Source organism: Saimiri boliviensis, chromosome 4 (assembly GCF_048565385.1).
Source record: "Saimiri boliviensis isolate mSaiBol1 chromosome 4, mSaiBol1.pri, whole genome shotgun sequence".
NCBI lineage: Eukaryota > Metazoa > Chordata > Mammalia > Primates > Cebidae > Saimiri > Saimiri boliviensis.
Window position 1 is genome coordinate 46,094,710 of NC_133452.1, and position 16,619 is coordinate 46,111,328.

Here is a 16,619-nt window from a genome sequence, read left to right on the forward strand (position 1 = left end):
ATTGAAACACAATTTATGGGGTTTTTTTTCTTTTTCTCTTTTGGAAATTGATAGTACAGATGGTTAAGGTATATTCCTTCAGATTTATTTATTTTTATCAACCTTCCAGTAATTCCAATTTCATTTTCAATTTTTGGGGGGCTTAGCACATTTTTCTTAAGTGACAGCTATACTGATAAATTTATTCATTTAGGTAGACCATTTTTTAAAAAACACATCAGGATCTTGCTTGGCATTTTCATATTTCTTCTTCACCAACTTCTATCTGGGCTTAATAAATTGCACGGATTTCTGGGCAGAGTCACCCAAGTTAAAGAGACACATTTGTGGAAGAAATCGCATGGTTCACAGACCTCTTTATATTCGCTATAGATAAAGAAACCAATTTAAATGTCCAGTACAAGGACTAGGGCTGGTGTGCTTTTGCTTAGTAATTTTAATAATTTTTTAGCTTTCATCTCTGTAGCTATTATGATTAAAGTTTAATACAAGTTAAAGTTTATCCCTTAGAAGTTATTCTACTATTAAAATTTCAGCTACTGTCTGACTTTTACTTGAGCCAAGAATGATGTCAAGGTAATTTATTCTGCTTTTTGTGTCATTTATTTTCTTTAAATTGAGCATACTCATCTACCAAAATCTTCTCTGATTGTAATAAGGTATTCTTTGGTAGCCTTATTCCAATTCAATGGGTTTTAGGTCCATAGCTAGAAAGAGCCTCAAGGAATAAGTTAGTACTCTCATTTTATTAAGATCTTTTTCTAGAACTTTAGTGGCACTTAACTACATTTCTGGTTTAATCCCTCTGAGAAGAGGTCAAATGTAATTGCATTATAGTCACTGTTATTTAATGGTTTAATCTAATGTATTTCAGAGCTCACTGGCTGTATTAGACAAGACCAGGTACAATTTAGCTTTGCGTTAGACTTCTAAAAAAATCTGGCACCAAGGTAGGCATAGTTCCATAAAAACATGCTCACTTTAAATCCAATCATGTAATTATTTTCACAAAACAAAACTATTAGGAATTTTAATGTTTACTCAGTAAGTAGTTGTTGAGTTCTCTCAGCAAGCTGATAGTCGAGAAAACAGGTAAGCTAAGACATAAATAACTGTATAAAAAAGGATAACTAGATGAGTATACAATAAAGCTGTAGAAAATATGCATTTTAATCTCAGTATACCAGGAATGAGTAATTTTTTCTATTTATCAACCACTTGGAATTTTAATTATTTAAAAAATATTTTAATTCATTTTTTTAAATAGTTTACATGAGTAGAAATAAATGGAGAGTGAAAGTTTAGATAAAAATTTAAATACAGCAAAACAAAATGTTTCTATCTTATATTCCCTGTTTTCAAAGATGTTTGTACTTCATGGGGGAAGTATCTTCAGAAAGAAACTAACTTCTCATTAGCTATCATCTATGAGCCTTCAGAGTATTCGCCTTGAAGACACCAATTTCAGATTTTGAATACATCTTTAATAGGTTATATTACATATTAGTAATAGTTGGTTTTTCTAGAATGTGCATCACCAAAATGTAGTGTTTTTTGTTTTGTTTTGTTTTGTTTTTGAGACGGAGTCTCACTCTATCACCAGGCTGGAATACAGTGGCACGATCTTGGCTCACTGTAACCTCTGCCTCCTGGGTTCAAGTGATTCTCCTGCCTCAACCTCCCGAGTAGCTGGGACTATAGGCACGCACCACCATGCCCAGCTAATTTTTGTATTTTTTGTAGAAAGGAAGTTTCACCATGTTGGCCAGGACGATCTTGATTTCTTGACCTTGTGATCTGCCCACCTCAGCCTCCCAAAATGCTGAGATTACAGGTGTAAGCCACTGCGCCCAGCCACACTTTTATTTTTATATTTCAAACATAGATTACAATAATACATTCAATTATTTTTAAATTCACACTGCTCATTTCTTTTAGAAGCCTGCCTTTCTCTTTCTTTAGCATTTGTGCACTTAGAAATCGCAGATTTTGGCACATGAATTTTATAAAGAAAGAGTACTGTGACAGGCTCTTTTAGCAAAATGAGATGGCTCGGGTTCTTGTCACAAATTATTACCATGATAAAGTCCTTCCTGTTAAAGGGCTAACTAGATGAGAATACAGTGGTGTCCTTTTATCCATGATTTTGCTGTTTGTAGTTTCAGTAACCCACAGTCAACTACAGTCTGAAAATATCAAATGGAAAATTTCTGAAATAAACAATTCATGAGTTTTAAATTGGACACCATTCTGAGGGGCATGTCATGTTGTCATGCTCCAGTCCACTCAGTGTGTGAATCATCCCTTTGTCCAGTGTATACACTCTGTATAAGCTACCTACCTGTAAGTCACTTATTAGCTATCTTGGTTGTCAGATCAGGAAAACACAGTATACATAGAATTCAGCATTATCCATTGTTTCAGGTATCTACTGGATATCCGGGAATATATTCTTTATGGATAAAGGGAACTACTATAGTATATTTTGTGTTTTTTTTCTCTTTGAAGTGTATTGTTCACTCATTGATTCTCAAGTTTAAGAAAATTCATTGTCTTATGAAGACTCAGTCTGAGATTTCACTTGTATGATCAATTTCAATTTTACCCTAATCATTAGAGTCTGGCTTACTGCTATCTGTCTTTTTGCATTCATCTTCTAATTCATCTAATAATTTTGAAATATCTTCCTCTGTCACTTTTCTTCTATTCACCATTATGGATGGAAAAAAATTTTCTGAATTATAAACTGTGTTCAGTGAAACAAAGTATATTGCGAAAATGGTGTCTCAAAAATGAGATGTCTCCAGGCTTCTTTTATATCTTCCTTCCTTATTTCAGTCAACTCAATAAACAATCATAGTGATGATGGGGTAAGGATGATATATTTTACAGTTGCATCATTCTAGGCAATTTCATCATTATTCTATTTCCTTATTGTTTTAGTTTTAAGCATTTTTGGGAACAATTGATGAGTATTGATGAAGTAGTTCCTACATTGATGAAATAGAAAATTCTCAATATAAGAAAAAATATATAGGATCATGAAGTGCCTTGAATGTTTAAACTTATCCAATGCTGTTACATGGTAATTAAGAGATATGATAGGTTTTATTCTGTTTAAAAAATAGATTAAGTTCCTTTTGTTCCTTTGGAAGACCTATAAGAAAACAAATAAGTCAAGAAATATTCATTTTTACAAACAGAACTGCTTAAAAAAGAAACTAAAACAGTTATGATTGGCTCCAGTGGACCCTGACAGTGTAATGAGAAACAATGGGAAAAATATAGACTCAGTGGTCACACAAGCCAAGATTTAAATCCCTCACTTGTGTTTTTTTTGTTTTTTTGAATCTCAGTTTATTTATGAGATTTATTACTTAAGGTTGTTTAAGTGAGTAAATGACATAATATATGTACATGTTCTCCCAAATCCCTTTCTTGCTTTCTTTTCTATTATGAATATTTATTGCAAAAAAAAAACAGTACTCATATTGTGAAAGAGCAAAGAAGATAGTCTGGAAGGCATAAAAATTGAAATGGACCTTGAGATATTGGTAGGTTATGTCTACATGAAATTGAGGGTAAAAAGGTACAAGGCTGAGGTGACACTATCAAAGCACAGAATCACAAACTTTTGAAGTGCTTTTTGTGAGTACCAGTTGCTAAATATTTACTCTCTTCTAGGCTCTTGAAATCTTATATAATTGCAATAAAACCTTTGAAGGAGTATACTATTATCCCTGTTTTATAGATGAAAAAATTGAGGCACAAAGAGCTTAAGTAATTTGTGCAAGTTGCACAAAGTAGCAGATAAAATTCAAATCCAAGACTGTCTAATTCTACAGTCCTCAGTATTAATACCAAATCTATCCCCCAGACATAGGGAATTGCAAACCAAGACACTTTGGTTAGTACTCAGGAAATCTAGAAAGAAAAACAAGATTGGAAATGTAAAAGATGGTTGGAAAGAATGAAATTAAAAAGATCAACGAGGAATAATAGTCAAAGGAAAGGAAATAAAGCCTGATCCTAGAACATGGGATGGAGAGAATTAAGATGATTTTAGAGCTATTGCAGAGGGAGAGTCATGGGATTGATTTATAGGTATCCAAAGAGAGGAAAGTAAAATATTAGGTACAGGCTGTTGGTCTGTAAAAAATAAAAGGATACCTTAAGTAGGAGGTATAGGAAGACAGTGGAGTCAATGTTCACTGGACTGGACAGGGCTGGGAGAAATGGAGACTTTTAACTCACCATGTATTTGTCAAACCACAGATTGTATCTTATTGCAAAAGAGAAGTATGTGAAGATTCCAGTCCAAATATTATTTGTTTAGCATCTGCTAAATACCAAGGATCCTTACAATTTTTAAAATATGCTTATCTCATTAATTCTCACAGCAAACTGTGACATCTATATGGTGCAATGATAATTCACAGCACCTCTAACTGAAGTAAGCAGCTAGATAATCAAGTGTGGAGTTTTGGAGAGAGGTCAGAGGTGGAGATGGGGTCATTAGGAGAGTGAGTAAAATAAGTCAGAGTACAAATATTAAATATCTTCCACATGCTCAGCAGTCCCAGGCTTAGCATAGTAGAGGATATAAGAATACTAAAAGATGATGCCTGACTGGAGCAATTGAAATGAATAATTATTTAAAAGAAGAAAAAGAAATAGTAAATCACAGAATAAGTTTAGACTTAGGCATTAGATTGTATAATACGAACTTAAATGTTATAAAAGAGGAGAAACATCTGCAATTCTTGCTGTCAAAAAAGATGGAGTGGATCTAGAACTTGAAAGATGAATAATACTTGACTAAATGCTGAGGAATACATTGGGATTGCTTTGTTTGTATGTGAATGAAAGAGAAAATGAATGTGAACATTACAGTGCATGTGAAATTGATGTGTTTATAAGACAATGAGGATATCAGACTGAAAAGAGGATAAACTAAGATTGGAAAACATCAGACAATAATAAGTGATATATTTTTGATGACAAATTATAAAACACTTGGTCAATCAGAAAGAGCTGATATTTGGCATAAAGGAAAGTCTTTAAAGGATTTTAAGCAGAACAATGAAGGAAAGCAGCATTTCACGAAGCATGATTGGGTAGTAGTCTGTTTAAGGGATTGGAATGAGAAAAAAAATTGTAGAATATGACCAAAACTGGTGTGTCTAAAGCGTAATTTTGAAGGAAGGAAGAATAAACTTTAGGAAGTCCTTATTCATGGGTGGTAATGAGAACTCTGGGTAACTTAAAAAATTAATGTTGCAACTCAAAATTCTACGAAGTATCTGACAATTTAAATTCACGTATGTGGTGGATACTTAAATGAGTCTAGACTTAAAGGAGGACCGACAATGACATGTGCATGAATATCCACTAAAAATATAGTGCAGTAAGGGAGCTGCTAGAACTTGACCTGTTTATAAAATGGAGCAATATATCTTCCTTTCCTCCTTTGGCTGAGTTCTGTTGTTTTGCATTTATTGTCAAAGTGCATTTACAGTACATGGCTCTCTGAGTGTTGGCTCTTCTTTACTAATTAAGCACATGTATAATGACTATTACAAGTAGAATTTTGATAAAGAAAGAAAAATATTTTTTCAGAACCACATCAACAAATAACATAGCAGACCTATTTGCCCATTGTAGCCATCTGATGTCTCCTAGCCTTGGTTCTACTATTTACTGTGTAACACGGGTAATAATATTGCATAATTTGTAGTGCTATGAGGATCATATAGACAAATTCTGAAGTCCCTATAGAATTTAGACAAATGTAGTTTGCCTTCTGAATTCTAGGAACCATGCTAAATTCTGTAGATATAGCAGTAAAGAAAATATGTATGGTGCCTGCCCTCATGAAACCCAGGTAGAATTTATGTAGAACTTATTGGCTGGCTATCAAACACACATACACACATCCAGAAAAAAATTGTTATTAAAGTAGAAAATGATTAATATGATTAATGCCTATAGTTGTACATCTGCTTATATTTTTATTAAGGTTATGCAATTGGCCCTATTAAAGATGATAAAAATAAAATGCTCTATTTGGTTTATACAAACTTGAAATGTGATTCTGTGAGACAGAATATTATTCCAAGTGCCTCCGGTGATGTTTACAACATTAACTCTTTTAGTTGAAGCAACAGGGGGAATACAAGAAAAGTGTCTTATTATAAGTGAATTAAAATTATCAGCTAAACAGCAACTTCTATAGTATGATGAATTTATTGAATAAGACTGCAAAAATAGATTGGCATTTTTACACAGAGGAAATATTCTATGTCTCCAAGTACGCAATAAGCCTATCATAAATATTACTATTCAACAGTGGTTTAAAAAAAAGAATTTACACCAAGAAAACCCAAGATGTTATAAGACATTAAGACATACAACGTTTTTCTAAGAGTAAAATCTGTCAGAAAATATGTTTGGTTCCATTTTATTTATTGTAATTTAAGTCATGTCTCTGCTGGAAATCTACTTGTATGCTCTTTAAATTTAATAATGAAAGATTCTGACTATCAGACTCACTACAGTCTGGAAAATTGAGCTGCTTCTCAATTTACTGTGAATGAAAGCCTGGGTCCTTGGATTCCTCAGTTACCTGATAACAAAACCACTAGAGATACTACATTCACAGAATGAACTGCACAGAGATTTCAGCAGCAAATAAAAGAAAAAATCATTGGATCCATGGAATAAATAGGAGATAAAAAATTAAATAGAATAGTACCATAAGATGAATTAATTATATAAGAAAAAATTCAAATGAACATGGGCAAGATACTTAACTTTCTGAGCCTCTTTCCTCATCTGTAAATGAGATAATAGGCTTAACTTTATAGAGTAATGCAGTTTAAACAATGTGCATATACATATACATAAAACACTCTAATAACCATAATAAGCATTATTAAGTATTTGGTGAGGAATGTTATAGCAGAATTGTGATTTTTCTACCCATTTCTTAATAGCTTTCTGATTTAATTTTCATGTAATATTATTGCTCTCTCCTTAGAACATCTTTTTTTGCTGCTTAGCTGCTTACATATACCATCAATAAATGTTTATCTTTAAATCTCCACTGTCTCATACCTTGCCAAAAACCTGATATGTTTGTTGAATTGAATTCAGGGTGTAGAATATTTATTTCAATGAAAAAAATAAATGATCATTTCAGAGCAGCTCTTTTTATTCATTTGTGGAAATAATCTTGTTATTGTGAAAGATGACAGGTTTCTAAGTATTGCAAATAGATCTGTGCAAAGATTTCTTAAAGGCGTTATTGGTGGTATCTCTAGAGACCGAAGCTGACAATTAACAAAGACTGGTTTGCTGCATGCATGAGTAAACTACAGGCAACATACAGAAGTAGACTACAGTGATAGAAAAAAGGAGAGCGAGCCTAGGCTTAATTATGGAAGCACATAGTTCCTGGACTTGCCATACCCTCATGAGACTTGCTTTCTGATTGTTTGAAGTCTGTGGAAGCGATTCAAGATAAATGTATCAGATTGTCATATTTGTCAAAATCAATCCATTAAACATTCCAGTCACTCTAACTGGAATGCACACAGAAATAGATCCATGTACCTCTGAGTGGATGTTTCCTCTGAAGCTGCTACCACTCTCTCAGTCAGCTTCATTGTGATAAAATGCTTTAGGTTTTTGGAGAAAGCTAGGGAATAAGACGTCTCTGTCTTTAATACAGTGTTCATATTACTTTACATCCTTTGTGTCCAGAAAAGAAAATAATAAAATGAAGGCTTAAACTTTCATTTTTCTTTCAGTCTTAGAATTTTGTCTTCTACGCTTTTGAAAGAGGAGGTAGGATCTATAGGTAGATCTTTGCTTTGAGAGAATGTTCCTTAAAGTGACTATTTTGGTCTAGCCTTGTCACTATTAATGGCATGGACTTGCTGTCAGACAAGAATAAATTCCTTCTCAAGTAACCCACTGGGACTATTTAAACCATGTTTTAAAATAGTCTAAAAAGGAACAAATAATACAGAGTAATTTGAATTGCTGCATGCGAAAGAAGGAAAATTAAGGTTTAATCAAAGAATTATTAAAATAATTCGGTGTTATATATTACCGCAGCACGTATTTTAATAATCATATCTGTTAGTTCATATGCACAAGTGCAGACTGAAAAAGAACTCTTGAAAATTATATGAAAATATTCTTCCAGTGCTGTTCTAAGGTTCATTTGTGTGGCCCAATGGATAAAAAATAGAGAATAGGACTCTTTCTAACCATTTCTATAAATGCATAGTTCTTATCCCTTTTCTTAAGCAGATTTTATTTATAAATATGAAAATAATAAATATGCCCATAATTATATTGATATAAATAATGGACTATTTTCAGAGAGATCTATTTGATAAGTATCTCTTTTCTGTAGTTTTTTTCTGTAGAGAACGCTCTTGCGTTTACAAAAGATGAAGACGAAAATCAATTTTGCAGCGTTAACATTAACGTTACTGATTATAGTGTTAATGATTATACTGATTATACTGATACGATTCAACCAGTTTTTAGCCAATTCTGTGACTTTTATTCTAGCTCAACATATTTCATATTTTGGTTTCTAAAATATCCTGCATTAAGACATAATAATGCTGTTATTCCTGTACAGCAGTAATAATTGTTCCACATTCAAAAGACAGTATATTCTCCTATTTACAACCTCATCAACATCTGAGTTGCTATACACAAAGTTGTTCTATTAATCAATGTCTCAGCAATTATTGAATCCCTAGTATGTACTTAATGCTAGCAGTCATAGCAAGAGTTTCAAACCAGAAGGAGATAACAATTCGTTCAGAGATTATAAATAAAACAATGAGCAATATAAAGTAGCTGTTGGAGATAAATAGAAGAAGGTACTAATTAAGCACTAAATCATATGATGCAGATTATACTCTCTATAAAATTCCAGAGAAAGGGCCACAGTGGTTAGAACAGGCTGTATCAAGGCATAGTTTATCAATGCTTATCTTCAGCTTTATTGTGGCTGTTTTTATTATTTACTTGCAATTTGTTTAGTATTGTTTCCTATTTATGTGGTCATTTTTGTTCATCCCAGATAGGGAAGAAGTAGTAATAAAATTAGATGTCATTTTTAAAAATTAATAATACTAAATAAAAAATCAATTCAGGATAAAAACTGAACGACATATTGTACCACAGAAGTGATATATACCACTGTATTCTCTTCCAAATTAGACCATTCATACTTGTGTTTGTCTTTAGTTATTCACAGTTAATTATTAATATTCTGTCTTACAAATGCCTGTTGCCCTATTTGATTCCATATTTCTGCTTTGTGATTAATATGCTGCTTTCCTGAGGGGAAAAGTGGTTTATGTCACCTATAAACCACTTCCAATTGTAACCATCCACAGTGTTTGGGTAATGAGCCCTTGTTTTGTACACAAGACTTGTCTGCAACAATTCCAATTCCAGTTTCTTATAGAAAATGAGTGAAAATAGATGTGAAAAAGTACCAATATTTCCTTATGACAATGTTGTCATAAGGAAACTCCCTGTAATAAACAAATTGATGATTTAATATTCTCTTATATACTGGGTGCATAAAGATGTAAACCTTTTCCATTTTTGATAATTCATGACAATGTTTACATTAATAATGATTTTCTCCCAGAGGAATATTATTTAATGTGATTATAAATACCCTCTTGGCAGACCTTGGATAAGCAGTGTGTGCTGTTTTAAATGACAACATAGTATCAATTATACACAATATAAAGCAGGAAGAGAGATTGGATGACTTCCAAATGTGTCATTCAAGTGAGAATATATTTGTGAATTTAATTGTCATGTTAAGCCTATTAAATAACAATTATTAACATGCTTCCATTTCATCCTTTTCTGTAAAATATTTAAGTTTATGTTATATGCCTATAGTTGAAGATGTGTGAACTATTTTCATCTTTATTAAAGCACCCTGTAGACAAATTTCTGCTAAAGTAAAACCTCAGGTTATTTTTTCTCCTTCTGAGGTAAACTCCAAAACCAGAAGATTTCTTTTTAATTGGCTCTATGGCTCTGCTTTAGGCTTTTCATGTTTCTGAATTTCTTGTGAACATAGAATATTTGTATGTGTAGCAGCCAAAAAATAGAAAAAAGGAAGGACATTTTCCCGCAGGTGGAGGCAAAGGGGAAGGGAGGTATTACAGTTGCAACACCCTTCCTTTTGCCAAATACCAAGTAGTAATGGGGTGATTTAAAAGTGCCAAATTGATTTTATTTTCTATGAATTAGATCTCTGTTTAGCAGAGAAGCAATACTTTTCCACATGCCACGTGATAGCTTTAACAATTATCCCCTTGCATTTAAGGATAATGAGAAAGGAAATTTACAAAGAGCTTGGAATTGGAGGGAAACTCAGGTAGTTCTCAAGATATTATTCTGCATCTACTCTTTAAGGATTTTTGAAGTTTTGAAGATTGTTTGTTAGAGATAATCATGATGACAATATGAGGACTATAAAAGTAGATGGAACATGTGTGGTACTGAGGGCTAATGGTATGCCAGGTACTGTGCTAAGTTCTAGGAATGAATCATCTTATGTATTTCTCACAAAGCCTTGTATGGTGGGTTACAACCTCTTCAACTCAGAAATTAGAAAATTGAATCTGGGGAAACTGTAGAATTTTCTCAAATGGCTATATATTGTCTCCAGGACTTAGGGAGAATTGCAAATATGTTTTTAAACACAGAGGGTCCCTGCCACTTAGGTTTAATTTTAATTTTTCTTTTTCTTCACTCTGTTTTCTAAGTGCTGCAATTTAAGACAAATGCATAATCGCTGTTTCTCTTATAATTTAAATATGACATATACACCTAAACCTTGTGAATATAATTGCCAAAGAAAGCAGCTAATTGGCTAACAAGATTTAGCTGCCTTTGTTGGTTTGGAGAGTGAAAGGAATCTGGCATAGAAACCACAAGCAGAGTTGACTCTGATCTCATACTTGAAAGCACAAATGATTTATCACCAAAATCATTGAGAGTCTTGAATATGTTGACTTTTAAATTTCTGAGTATCCACTAAGCTGACTGTAAGGCCTGATAAAATATCATACAGTTCCATGATTAGATTTTTAAGTGTAAATTGTATTCTTAATGGTTAGAATGACAGCAGATTGAGATGAAAGAAAACATAGAGTAAATTTATCTCTGAAGTTGTTGGTGGGTCCTAAGGTTGTTTAGAATGAAAACAACAGACTCTAGGAGTCTGGGAATTGATTTAGCAATCAACTATGCCAGCTGCTCTCTGTCAATAACCTTTTTAGTAGAATCCTAAAGTCAAACAACCAGAAAACATAGGAGACAGGAGGCATTATTTATTTTCCATGTTTAGATAGTTTACAAAAATGTCAAGCCTCCTACCTCTGAAGAAGCAAATTTGTTACTCTATTTATAAATTATTTTAATATGTTTTGTAAATGTACTGATTTCACCTCTGGGAACCATTTTTCTTCTTATTTCTTCACCTCTCTGTTTGCCACTCACATTCCCAAAAATCAATAAGTAGATGTGACTTGATTTTCAGTCTGTTAGTGAGTCACTAGTATGTGTTGCATCTCTGAAAAGTAATACAGAATATGAAAGCTGAACTATCACATTTTAACTTGAGAGGCTATGACATATTCAATGTACCCATTTTCAGGAATATGTATTGTGAAAACTTGATCAGTACAGAACAGCATTATGAGAACTGGTATGTATTCTGTATTCATAGCAATGATCAATTAAATTAAATGAATAAAGTTATGATTTACTTATTAGTGAGCCAGTATGTTAACATGTGAGAGGGGAAGGGCATGCAGAGGGGTATAAATGAAGCCTAGATTTCAGCTTGAAATTTTACTTAAAGTTTTCTGTTTTATCTTGAAAGTCAATTTTAAAATTATATTTAATTATGGACCTAAACAATTTATATATAAGTCTAATATTTTAAGTATTTGCTATGAAGAAAAATTGATTTCTAATAAAATGAATGATATTTATTCAATAGCCACTTCTGCCATTCAGCACTCAGGGAATAGGCATCTCCATTTTCATAAAAAATGTTAAATTTATTTTTGACATTGAAAAACAATTATCTCAGAAATATGAGGTCATTCTAACTTTGAATATTGAATTGTCATAATTGATAGCTGAAAGCATGGGTTTTTTGCATTTTAAGTTATCCTCAAATAAAACAAGGGTTAAAATGCCCATCAATAATATTTTCCTACTGTAATATGGAATATTACATTTAAGTTGTTTTCTTTATTATTCTAAAATTATAAACTAGAATTCTAAAATATAATATGGCAATATAATATCCGTCTGTAATTAACTGAAATTGTCTTGCACATTTTCTAAAATTTTATCTCACATTTTGTTCATTCCATTCCCTCTATGCTCTTTTGAGATACCTGCAAATGCAAGCTCAAAGACAGGATACTGTTGTATAGGAGCACTGCAATGGAAATCTGAATACTTGGGTTCTACTTGTAAGTCAGTTGGATGAATTTGACAAGTCATCCATCTTCTTTGGTTTCAATGTTCTCAGTGAACTCTAAGGCATCTTCTGGCACTAAAACACACTTCAATTTTTATATGTGAGTGCAGAATTCATTAGGTTAAAAGATACCACAATAGATAATTGACATAGTCTTTTCACTTTCAGGGAGTTAGAGCTGTTTAAATAATGAAACTGTCTTTCCTTATCTTAGAGCTTTAGTTCAGTTTTTCCCACTAACCATGGAAAAATGTGTAACTTTCTTTGAAAGATTAGTGTTCTAATCATAAATTAGTTAACTTCCCCCAGAAAGGAAATAAATGCTTTTGGTCTAGAACTATAAATGATTGGGGTAAAAACCCATAAATACATAAGTGAAAGTTTCATTGTATATATTTGGAACTATTTCACATTTTACCAAGAGCTCTAAAAATACTATAATTCAGTCCGTTCACATTAAAACACTCCAGAAGCAGTAAAAACAGAGTGGCATTTAGCAATATTAATTTGTTTACTCACTCTTTTAAGCAATAATTTTCACTTTTAATAATGCTCTTTCCTTTATTAAACATGTATTTATTGCCTAAAATGGTCCATATTTTAGCTTCAAGTTATTTATTGTCTACTGAGAATTTTTTAAAAAAAACCAAATTTGTAAATAAACGAATGTATTGAGAACAAGAGAAGCAGAGGATAAATCTTACAGTGGGTCCTCTGAGAGCATAAAATGTTGTCATGGGAATGGGTAGAGGGGAGTCTAAGAAGAGCTAAAAGACCTAAGCTTTGAGGATTGACTAAAATTAGCCATGTTCTAGGCAGTTTTATCACTAAAAATTTGAAATCCCATGTGTTGAACATTTGATTGGATGATTCCATGGCAAGTTAGGACATTTGCATTCTAGGTACATTAAATACATTATTATTTTTAACTGAGACGTCAGTGCATGCACTTTGTCTCATTAATCTCCTTTCCTACCAGCTTTATTCTTTGTACTAAAATGAAAACACAATTCATATTTACCTGTTTATCTGTATCTTCTGTCTTCACCATCTCCCCTTTCCCTTATGCATATGCAAATATGATTTTCTGTGGAGTTGTAACAGATATTGTTAAGATAACTAGAAGAAATTATTTTTTTAAATGAAGACTTAGTAATTTTGAAAGTTTAAAAAAATATCCCAGTTGACAGTCTATCTAGAACTGCAGAAATTAGTCGGCTCTTGTGGAGATTGGTCTTTAAGTGTCGGGTTTCTTCTGTAGGATATATCAACTCCATTCAATGTCTAATTAAGGTTAAACAGAAAATAACCATGTAAAAAAACCGTGACTTTTTTTTTAACCTTCAGAAATGAATACCTATAGATTTGTCAAGGGTTATGAGTCATTTATGGTAACAGATAAAATAAGTGGCATTTATCTTGACTGTCCAGATAGTTGATTAAATAGAAAAACAAAATGGAGTTACAAATTTTTAATCTTATATTGGGGTTGTTCTCAATGCATGACCTTGGGGTGAGGCTATTTATCCTTCTAAAGACCTTTTTTTTGTCTATTTTAAAAATTAAGGAGTTAGAATAGCTGATTTCAAAAGTCTTTTACATTCTTAAACTCTATGATTCTAAGCATCTGTTTTTGTTATACCCCAAACATCAGGTATTCTGTCATAATCAGGGTACAAGAATAAATGGAACAATGATATAATCTGAATTAATCTTATTTCCTTTCTTTAGTTAGCTGTTCCACGGAAAATTACTTCTACTTCATAAATTGGAGATGAGAATGAAAAAAAACACTAATATTACCTTTAACATTTTTAATCAAAAGAATGCATGAAATATGTATTTGGCTACTATTCTTGATTTCCATCAAAGTGAATACGCAAATATCTAATAGCACACGGAAATATATTAGAGAAGCTTTTAATCAGGAAGCAAAGAAACCATTCCAGTGGAAAAATTTTGGCCTGGAGGATGCCCTTTGATCTAAGAAGTTTAAGCTTTTGGTGTCTTAAACACCTTATAGTAGAGTCACATAGCCAATTTTTGTTAAATAATCCATTTGTTTAAAACTGTTCTAAAATTATGGAAAATCCCTTGAAAGTTAATTAACAATAAGATATATATGTAGTATATACAAATATATTGTATTTGTATATACAAATATATAATATATAATATGTATGTATTATATATTTATTATATATTAATATGTATTAATTATATGTAATATGTGTTAATCATATATTAAATGTATATTAATACATATTTACATACATTTATATTTATGTATTTACGTTAATATATATTTACATATTACATATATAACACACAAGTATGTGTATTATATATTTGTATATATACAGTATGATGTATTATATATTATATATATGTACAATAACAATACTATGTGTTCTTGGGATAACCAAATAAACCATCTCTGGCTTCTTCATTGGAGATCCACTCCAGCAAACTCAAAACTATATAATGCAAGAGGCAATAAAGACTAAGCAAATGAGTTTGTAAGCAGCTGAGTGAATGGAAAATTTTCTGCCCTAATTTGGGCACTGTATTTATTTGTTCCCAGACACTCAAGTCAAATTTTAAAAGTCATTCTTGATTTAGTTTTCTCACTTGCTGCATCAAATTCATTAAGTCTTACTAGGTCTACTTTAAAATGTACTGTGATTTCATCCCCTTCTCCACAACTTCTGATTTTCATTGACCATACATTTAAGGTCACTACCCATTGCTCCAAATGGCATTGCTTATAACATTTCCCTGATAAATTTTTATAGGGTACTCTTCCTTTTAACTCACTTAGTTGCTATTTTTTTAATTTTTTTATTTTTTGTCTCCACCTGCTGGAGTCTTAGGTCTATGAATCAGGGGATTTTTTTTCTGTATTGTTCACTGCTATAACTCCACGTCCTAGAAGAGGGTCTGATACTGAGTAGGCCTCAGTAAGTATTTCTCCACTGTACCTATGTAGCCCAACCAGCACTTGGGTTATTTCAATAGTCTCCAACTGATCTCCTGATATATATTATATCCTTTTCTTTATATTATTTTTGTTCCTATTATGCTAAAGCCTATCATGCTAAAGCCCTTCAAAAGCAGCCTAAAATGTTCCATATGAACTCATGTAATGTGCACAAAACTCCATGTCGCTTAGTGGGGCCCTGCTCTTCCTCTACTATCCAGTTCAGCATAGTCTCTTTCTCCAGTCATTCTCTGCCTCACTACTCTATTTTGCTTGCCATTCTGAAATCTGAAATATTGTCCTGCTTTTGTATCACCTGTCTCCTTCTATTGCTAATGTAAGCTCCATGATAGGGCCCTCTCTTTACCATTGTCCCTCAGTAATTACATTTGTACTATTATCTCCATAAACACAACATCCCACTTAACCCAGATGCTAATTTTCTTATTTTACCTTGAAACAATAGACCTAAGTTAGGTGATAATTGCCTGTTTCCTGTCTGTCCCCTCACAAGACCAAGTCTCTTCAAGACACTTTTACATATCTTGTCCATCATATACATTATTGTATCCTCGGTGGAAGACCTATATATGTTGTATGATAATGACTCAAGAAATACTAATAAAAGAAGAGAAAAAAAGAAATACACACTCAAAGATTTAATAATAAATGAATAAGGTTATAGACACCTGAAATCTCAGTCCCTAGACCTGTGCAACATACCATATCCAGAACAAAAGGCTTGGCATCATAAATTTTAAAAGTGCCTAATTTTAAAGATGAACTTTGTTGTGAAGCCTTTGCCACTAACTGAAAGAGCAAATTATTAGTTGTAGAAAATTGAGAGACTAAAATAAGACTGAGCTCATACTGTTCTGGAAGAGAACAGGGCAGAAGTTGTAATGCTGAGAATGTTTTTGTTCCTTCCTTTCTTCCTTTCTTTCTTTCTTCCTTCCTTCCTTCATTTTCCCATTGAATCTCTGTCTCTCTATGCATCTGCCTTCTCTGTCTGTGCTTTCCATTCTATGCCTTTCTCTCTTGTTCTCTGGCTCTGGCTCTGGCTCTGGCTCACTGACTCTC

At 32.4% G+C, this 16,619-nt stretch overlaps 1 protein-coding gene and 1 long non-coding RNA gene across 33 annotated transcripts in view; one reads left to right on the forward strand and one right to left on the reverse strand.

Annotated features, from left to right (window-relative positions):
• Positions 1-16,619, forward strand: part of TRDN (triadin) — a 370,662-nt gene that overhangs the window by 133,455 nt on the left and 220,588 nt on the right. The gene's annotated exons all lie outside the window — the stretch shown is intronic.
• Positions 1-16,619, reverse strand: part of LOC104652069 (uncharacterized) — a 59,897-nt gene that overhangs the window by 16,461 nt on the left and 26,817 nt on the right. For both annotated transcript variants that reach the window (XR_005578858.2, XR_005578856.2), the window contains exon 3: positions 13,581-13,646. This is a non-coding gene — a long non-coding RNA (uncharacterized LOC104652069). The remainder of the gene's footprint in view (positions 1-13,580; positions 13,647-16,619) is intronic.